The sequence below is a fragment of the Trachurus japonicus genome, chromosome 8 (assembly GCF_045865225.1).
Source record: "Trachurus japonicus isolate A0001 chromosome 8, Traja_1.0".
Classification (NCBI taxonomy): domain Eukaryota; kingdom Metazoa; phylum Chordata; class Actinopteri; order Carangiformes; family Carangidae; genus Trachurus; species Trachurus japonicus.
Genome location: NC_140914.1, coordinates 9,906,210 through 9,915,260, shown reverse-complemented (window position 1 = coordinate 9,915,260; position 9,051 = coordinate 9,906,210).

The following is a 9,051-nucleotide window of genomic DNA, read 5'->3' as shown; positions in this document are numbered from 1 at the left end:
GTGTGACGCTGTGCCAAGACATCCAATCAGTGCTGATATCCCACCACGTCACCAACGTAGTTACACCAGACGCACCGCACCGCCTCAACATTACGATAGCTAGCATGCTAGGTGGCTAATAATAACCAGTGCGCAGAGAGTCTTGGCCACGAAGGATAGATACAGTGTGTCCTCCTGGAACAGGCAAGAGAAGGCTGGATTTGTCCGTCACATGGAGGAGCCTTGGAAATCGAGACAAGCCTTGTCACGGCGTTGTAATGTAATCGGCCTCTGAAGGATGCAGCCGCTGAATTTGGACGCAGCTTGTGTGTTTAGCGTGTTAAAGCAACAGGTCTGGTCTGTTGGATGATTGAACAGCTGAGAAAAGTAGCAACAGCTCAGATAATTTCATGTAGTCCCTGAGTTTGCAGGGGTTTAATTAACTTCAACAGAGGAGCTGGTTGGTTTTTATTAAAGAAAACGCTCCTTCTGGACGGAGGGAGCCGCCATGGTGCAGAGTCGTTCACACTATTGACATTCCTTGAGTTGGTCGGTTTGTTCTCTCCTCACCAGAGGCCATAAAAACAGTTTCATTGCATTTGATTAAAATCCTCCATTTCCTCCCTGCACAGCCCACAGAGTAAATATGATCATTCTGCTTCATCTGCTTTACAATCCAAATCGAATCCTACACCCTTAATCTGGCTGCACTCTGTCTTGTTGTTGTTGTTGTTGTTGTTGGTGGTGGTGCAGCAACGGCCCTGAAGCGATATGTTGCACATATTCAACTCACAGTAGTTTCAGAGTAAAAAGCGAGAAAAGAGAAGACGAGATGGACTGAGTGACTGAGTGACTTGCTCTTCCTCCTTTTTTGCTGCCTGACATGATTAAATAAATTGTTTTCAACTGCTGGAGACAAAAACCAGACTCCTGCTGTTAAAACAGGAGGGAAATGACAATTTTCACCTAGAAGACCCAGTAGGTCATCCCGTCACCTTTTCTAATCTGGACTCTATCAATGTGAAATCCTAACAACTGTAGATCTGGTACAGGTTCTTTTTTACTATGAATTATTTCCGGTCTTTTCCACCTGGGGGACCCGAGCTCGACTGAAAGGAGACATTAATTTCCCTCCAGTAGGCCTACATAGCCTGCAGTCGCTCTATTTATACTTCTGTGAGAGGAACCCTGGATAAGATCTTTAAATTTGATGTCACAGCAGTAAACTGGACCAGAGGTTGTCCGTATCTAACACAAAACCTCCTCCTCCTCCAAAAACAGATGACTGGCTTGAACGCAGCGGTAGTGATGCAGATTGATGCTAATTTGCTCAGAGTTTGAAACATCTGCGTCCTGGGATCTGAACTCCTTTTTTCTCGTTAGCTCCTCTGCTGCTCTGCTCAGGTTTGGTAAAGACTTGAAATGAGCTGAAATAGACATGTCTCAATGCTTGGAGCCTCTTACAGGCAGAAGTCACAGGAAATGATTCACTTTGACAGTCGTCTTTAAAATACACCCAAAAAGATATTGAGGTTTTTTTTTTTCTTTTTTGGTCAGACAAGACTGATCAGTTTTGAATTGGTCATTTTAATCTTCATTTAATGTCTCATTAGTTTTTTTAAGGTCATGAATAGCTTAAGGTTATGTCTTTAAATTACATTTTTTCCCCTACCAGATCTCCTAACCCAGAGACATTTTAATTTAAACGTCTTTTAATATTACACATGTTGTCATGCGACTGTATTATCAGGTAACCCTGATTCTGAAGCCTGGAGATTGACGTGATGACACTGAGTTGTTAACAAAAAAAAAAAACTGAGTAGAATCAAGTTGTGTTAAGCCGAGTAGCGCTAGTGGAAGAGGGTCGTAATTGTCAAACGCTCTGGTCCAGGGTGTCATACAGGACGTGAGAAGTAGGATGCATTGACATTGAGACATTGAGACATGGTTACCAGAGGTTAACTCCTGCTGACTCCAGTGATCCCCTGCTGCCATAAACAGTTTAACATTTTATTTTTAAGCTGCAAATAAACATGAACCAGCAGCTGGTTCATGGTTCTCAGATGTTGAACCTTGTTGAGTCTTTTTCTTCAGTGCCATCGTCTAGTAAACATTTCACATCATCCAGTTTTTTTTTGGATTTCACAGAAACAATAGAGTCAATGTCAGATATAGTCACTCCTCAAACTAACACACCGACAACCTTACATACAGTAATTATTGATGTTCCCTGGACATGCACTTCACGGTTTAACAGGAAGCAGCTTTACTGCTGTGCAGTGGCTTCCCTGCTGAAAACCTCACATACAAGGAACAGTAAAACAGTTGTGTGATTATAAAATGCAGAATTTAACTAAACAACAGCTGCTAGCAAAGACAACAAGGTCAGTAATGGTTGTAATTTGTTATTCATGTTGTTTTTACCACTGGTGGTCTAAGCTAATGAGACCCATTCAGGGAGCGTCATTAATCCCATAAGTCTCTAGTTTCTTTCTGAACACAACTGGGAAGTTTTTAAACCAAAAAAAAAAAAGAGTTTTTTGAGTAGGGGAAGCAGTAAGGATGCCAAGCAAGAAAACTGAAGTGTCTTAGTGAAGATGTCGCCTTTAATTCCCCAGGTGACGCTGTATGTTTGATTGTGTATGTATATACAATCACACAGTATAATGCCATATGTTTTGCTGCACAGGGCCCCTGATTAAAACGACTGATTTGACTCCTGCAGAGTGCACGACGGCGATCAGAACGAGCGGGTGAGAGAACAACTACCACAGAAATCCACAGAGACAGACAACTGAAGTAAATCAGCCCTGCTACAAATCTCTTCTCCTCGCCTCTCACAATCAACAGCTCGGCACACGGCGAGTATTGCCTGTCCAGTGTAATCACAGAGCTGTCTCAAAGCACAGGAAGCCTGGATGTGCACTGGAGGCTGAATATGACAGACAGACACATTCCAGATAAATTGCAGCTCAGTTCAAACAGAATGGAGAGAAAAGAGTGGAGGCCACAAAAAAAAAAAAAAAATCATCCCTGTGCATATTCGTCGCTTGGCACCGAGAGATCTGTTTGGTCCTGAGGTGATGATTCATGCTGAAAAATATTTAAAACCCAGACTCTAGACCGACTGTTTTGTATGGCTGCACCCTTCCATCAATTATTCTAGATGCACATCATCTGACGCCCTCTTTACAGAATTCAGCCCGACATATTTGGTATCTGCAAGAAACTTTTAGGATCTTCACTGGAATTCAAAATATAGTTCTGCGGGTTTGAACAAAGTTTATAGCTGCACAGCGTGAGTTGCACACTGGCCCACTGGCGAGTGGAGATATTAAAAAGGGTTTTGAACTTTAGGTCTAGATTTGAGCAGAAACGATGTTGCATCCAGGCCTTCAAAAAAAAAAAAGCGCTTTTATTTGACTCGTCTCTTTCCAGTTTTATTTATACAACTCAAAATCTGACATGAATTCGAACTCAAAAGGTTTGAGTTGCCCCCGCCATGACTGACCTCAGTCTGTCTGTCTCTCTCTTTTCCTGTCTTCTGTCTAATAAAGATATAATGAAAAAAGGTGAATAACCTTCCTAGACCGCAGGTTTATACACTTTCATTACCTGGTGTACAGATTTCCAGAGCGTCACAGTGACCTGATGTACATCCACGGCAACTTATCACAGGGAAATGAATAAATGTTGCTGTTGCTGCCATGGTTACATGATTACTGGACTTTTTTTCAACACACCTGACGACCCAATCAGCAGTAACAGTTTTCTATGATGTGTTGGGGATTAATTTATAGGAATTATTCAACATTTATTTGCTGAACTTCGGATGAGAAGATTGATATGAATCTCATTTCTCTGCAATAAAGATGAAGTGACACACTGTGGATTTTATGGGGTTTTATGGGCGCGACTATTTGCTGGCTGGATGCAGTGATCACACAGTGATGACAAGGGCTGGGAAATTGTCTAATAGAGTTGTAAAGTGGGAGGGGGACGCAGATTATTTATGTGTGTTTGTCCCCTCATTTCTGTTTTTTCTTTTTTAAACAGTATCCTCAGAGTCACTCTCCTGTTCTGCTCATATCTCGTCATGTGTTCTTCATCAATTTGGTACGGTGGACAGCCTGTACTACATTACCCATGAGCCTCAAGCTCTGGAGGGAAGTCAGTCAGAGTGGCAGCTAATTTAAAACACTGCATCACTGCAGTTGGAAAAAACACAATGCTGAATTTATATACGTATATATATATATATATTGTTATTAAGCATTGTTATTAAGCATTATGATCATACAGTGCTATAACTGCATTATAACTCATTATAAGTATAGTTATGCGTTATTGAGATAGGCGTCAAATAAAGTGTTAACGATATCTCTAATGCAGCTGCATCCATCCATCCAAAATGCATAAGAAGATGTACAGCAGCAAAATATGAATAGCATCTGAAAACACAATAAAAACCAACACACACATACACAGATTATAAATAAAGCACTATGTGAATATAAATATAATTAAAATGCATGATTACATGAATAAAATAAATAACTGGATGCCCTAGATATTGCACATAAGATTATTGAATATTGCAAGGCATAAAATTGCTCAAAGTCATCACCAGCAGAGTCTGTGGGTGCAGAGTATTGCATATGAGTTTACGAGTGCACCCAAAATCAGGGGGTGGATTATTTTTATTTTAGCATGCTAGATGGGATATGTAGTCCCTTCTGGGTTGTGTCTGGAAAACCTCCAGAGGAAGGCAACAGGAAGCATCTTAATCAGACGCCCAAACGGCCTTAATTGGCTCCTTTCAATGTGAAGGAGCGGTGGCGGTGCCTGAACCCACACACACACACACCCTGTGGAGGAAACCCACAAATGTCTTGATCTCAGTCTTTCCGTCACCGCCCAGATCTCCTGACCATCGGCGAGGCTTGAAACATAGATCAAGTAGTAAATCAAACCCTTTTTTCCTCCTGCCTCAGCTCCCTCTTGCCTGGACTACATCTTCCCACTTTGCAACAGTATAAGTCGAACAAATCCCTTTGGCTTTCGCTCAGACGAGACAAATGAAATATGACATTGTTACCTCTGGTTGGAGCCAGGCGAGCTGTTTCCCCTCTGTTTCCAGCTCAGACTTGTATCAATCTCTTACTCGCAAAACAGCAAATAAGCATATTTTCCAAAAAAAAAAAAGAAAAAAAGGAAAACTATTGCTTCTTCTTCTTGTTTATGTTGCCTTTATTTGCTGCAGACTTAAACCCCGACTGCCACGGTCTAATTTGTTTGCCACATGTGCGTATATACTCTCAAATCAGACCACTCTGTTTCTTCAGTCCCTGTGGGCCAAAACCAGCCAGACCTCTTATTGCGGGATGACTCACTCCACATTATACAGCGAGAGGCCAGAAAGAGCCGGGAAAGCGTGCAGTAAAGTCTATTTGAGAGCCATTACTGACACTGCATCCCGCTCAGGAATATCATTTCCCATCCTCAATAAGTCCCTGTTTCTCTGGTGTCCTAATTTGTGGTGTGGGGGGATATTGCTTGTTTTCTCCGTATAATAGGCCACATAGAGGAGTAATGGCCAGGCTGTTGTATAGTTGCACTCTTTCTCCTCTCATCCTTCACTCATTACTCCTGCTCTGGTATGTGCAGCAGCAGTGAGGCCAGGTCTCACTTCATTGCAGGTCAAATGGCTGCTCTCTCTTCCTCTCTGTCTCTCTCTCATCGTGGGAGTCGGGGATAGAGGGCGAATCTCCTGGGGAAACAGAATCTAGACCAAAGCCTTCCTGTGTGCCGGCCTCATAATTAAATTGGCAGATTAAACTCTCTCTTATTGTGGAGGATTTAATGAATATTCACCAGGCTTTGGATCGTCTGGGTGATGTGAGCTTTGCTTTAGTTATAACACTGACCCCATCAGACTTCAGCCTTCCCTGTGCTCATCAGCTCGGCACACTCTCAAGACCTTTTGACTTAATTGATCTGCACTGCGGTGACACTTTGGTTTCACAAGTTTTTGAAGCCCTTTTTTGAAGACCAATATGCTCAAACTTTTGCTTTAAGATGTAACCATTAGATATTAAATTATAGGTATTAATTGCAGTTGGATTTATCCGTTTTCTAGAGGCATTCAGGCAGCAGAAGAAGCTGTTTACACTAGAGCCAGTCACATGATGTTGCACCACAGCAGGAGGTTGGGTAGGGGGGTTATCAAAGCGTGACCGAGGCTCACCATCCTGTCTTGTACCAGCAGTCAGCACTGGTCTCTTTCAACCATGACAGCAACATTTTCCTCATCTTAACCGTGGCAGGTTTTAGTCGCCCAGAGGGAAGCAAATTTACAACTGTGTGTGTGTGACTTTTAAATATAAATGAATGTGTGTTACATTCAATCCCTGGTCGAGCGAGCTAACACACAGTGCGGGATAGAGCCTATCAGCACCAGGTAAATCTCATTTTAATCCCATTTTAATTAATCTCAATGCATTTTACATCAACCAAAGCCGAGGAGCATGTTCTGCTGTGTGTGTGTTGCTGTGTGCAAAACTATCAGGAGGTTCAATTAAGAAGCAGACAGACAGCAGCATTATTTCACCTGTGTTTATTATGTGTCCCCCGTTGTAGCACAAGTACAACACGGTTCCAAGATATGAGATATGTGGGCAGCAACCTTCAGCATGTTGTACTATGTTGCTTGTGGGACACATATAAAGTACAGAAAACGACATGCAGCCATCCTCAGGGTGCTGTTTTGGCCTCAAGATGGGATTGCAATGCAGATATACAACTGAACGCGAAGGAGACGGGGGTGGAGACTGAAATGAAAATCCAAGGAAGCACTCAGGAAAAGTTTCAGACACGTAAAAAGGGGATTACAACCAGTAACATTTACTGTAACTGAGTAACGAATCCTTTTTTTTAAACAGTGTTGGTGTAATTCCTCTCACTGCCATAAGAGGGAGTGTTGAAGCTCAGAGTGGGCTACTGCGCTGATGCCATCCTGGCAGAGCTGGAGTGAAAGTCTTGTAGAACAGATTTTTCAATAATAAGTAGTTTCACCAGAGGAAAATTAGTATGGATTTTTACTGTTTCACAGGCTGAACAGGGAAAAAGTCCTGGAATGAAGGTAAATGAACGTCTCTGGGTTTTCTGGCCTCTCAAAGTGCTTTACAATGCAGTTTCATTCAACCATCTATCTATCTATATATCGACTGGCCATACAGCTTATCTGTGCTGCAGGGTTAAAAGGTGCTGGAGTCAATCCCAGCTGAAATCACAGGGGCCAACATATGAACAAACCACATTTTCTCACATTCTCACACATACAGGCAATTTAAAGTCACCAATCCCCTTGTACATAAGTTCCTTTATATGTTTTCTTGTTATAATGTTTGTGTTGATTGCATTATGGTTTTATTTGTATACTGTGAAGCACTCTACGATGGATGCTATATAAATAAAGATTTACTTACTTACTTACTGTACTGTAATTGTATTGTAAGTCTTTTGGCTTGGCCACCAGCGGCGATGTGGAGTTACTGTAAAAATCTTGAAGGACGCACGAGGAATCGAAGACCCTCCCTCCCTGCCCTCTAATTATTGGATGACCTGCCCTTCCTCTTGAGTCACACAGCCATCCCATAATGCCCCCAAAACGGTGCCGTCAAAGTCACTATTAATTATAAATCAAGAGTCAAGTTCAATTCTGGGATATGTACAGTCAAAGAGCTGATCTGAGGTGGACTCATGCAGTACAGAGACTTGTCCAAAAGTGCTGTTGACTGTGGATGTGGGACAGAGGTAAAAATGTGACAGGCAGAGGCTTGTGTGTGTGTGTGTGTGTGTGTGTGTGTGTGTGTGTGTGTGTGTGTGTGTGTGTGTGTGTGTTACCTGCAGCCCAGAGGAGCAGGCGTAGAAGGAGGACAGGTGGAGGAGAGCTGGGGGATATTTTTGGGACACTCCTTTCATGCCATTATCACTGTCATTTTGATGGTTAGGCATTCATTAGGCTTGTCCAGCCGCTGCCCTGAACCCTTCCACAGTGCCAGTTAATATGTAATGTGATTTCCACTGTGTGAATATGATTATGCTGTGACAGACAGTGGAGGGCAGGATGCAAGGGCAGGTGCAGACAAACAGGGAGGAGGTCATGCATAATGAGGAGTGGTCTCTCTCCTCCCCCGCCAAAAGAGAACATCCACAGTGACAGGAACAAGATCTGAACAGTTCATGCAAAAAAAAACAAAAAAACAAAAAACAAAACAAAGCAAACAAAACAAAAATGTTCCTGAGGAGCCGGCGAATACTTCACAGAGTGGCTGTGTGTGTCAAATGGTATCGGAGAGCAGGAAAATGAAGCTTACAGCAGGATGTCGCGTCTGGTTCACAGTGCCGGTGACGAGCAGGAGAAGCACGGTGAGATAACTGCACCTCAGTTTAATAGACTGCAGAGCGGAGGACTGCAAACACACACACACACAGACACACACACACACACAGATATACACACACACAGACACACACACACCTGAGGATGAAATATGCATCTCACTGCTGCATGAAAAGCTTCTGCAGCACAATCGATCGACGCGTTAGTACAATGGACACAATTGATCTATATATATATATATTGATTCATCATATATATAATCCGCGGATTTGCCTCATTTTGCATGTGACCGGCATCATAATGAACATTAAAGGGATAGTTCACCCAAAATTCAAATTTCACTCACCCTCATGTCGACTAAGGGCTGGGAGAATTTTACGGGGGGGTCCGCGCAGCAGTATTTGTCCATATAATGGTTGTGAATGGTGCTCACGTTTCTTCGTTCAAAAAGACACACCAAAAAACATCCAAATACCTCCATGCTACTCGTCTGTAATGTCCCTCTTGTATTGAAGCCCCGACATGAGAAATTGTTCCGCAGGTGAGCAGTGTGATGTTGGTGTGCAAAAAGACACCAGGAGACTGAGGACAAATAGATAAAAATCTCTCTTTTGTTTTAATTTTGTTGCTTGTTGAACTGGTGATTTGATAAAGTTCTCATTGGCCTT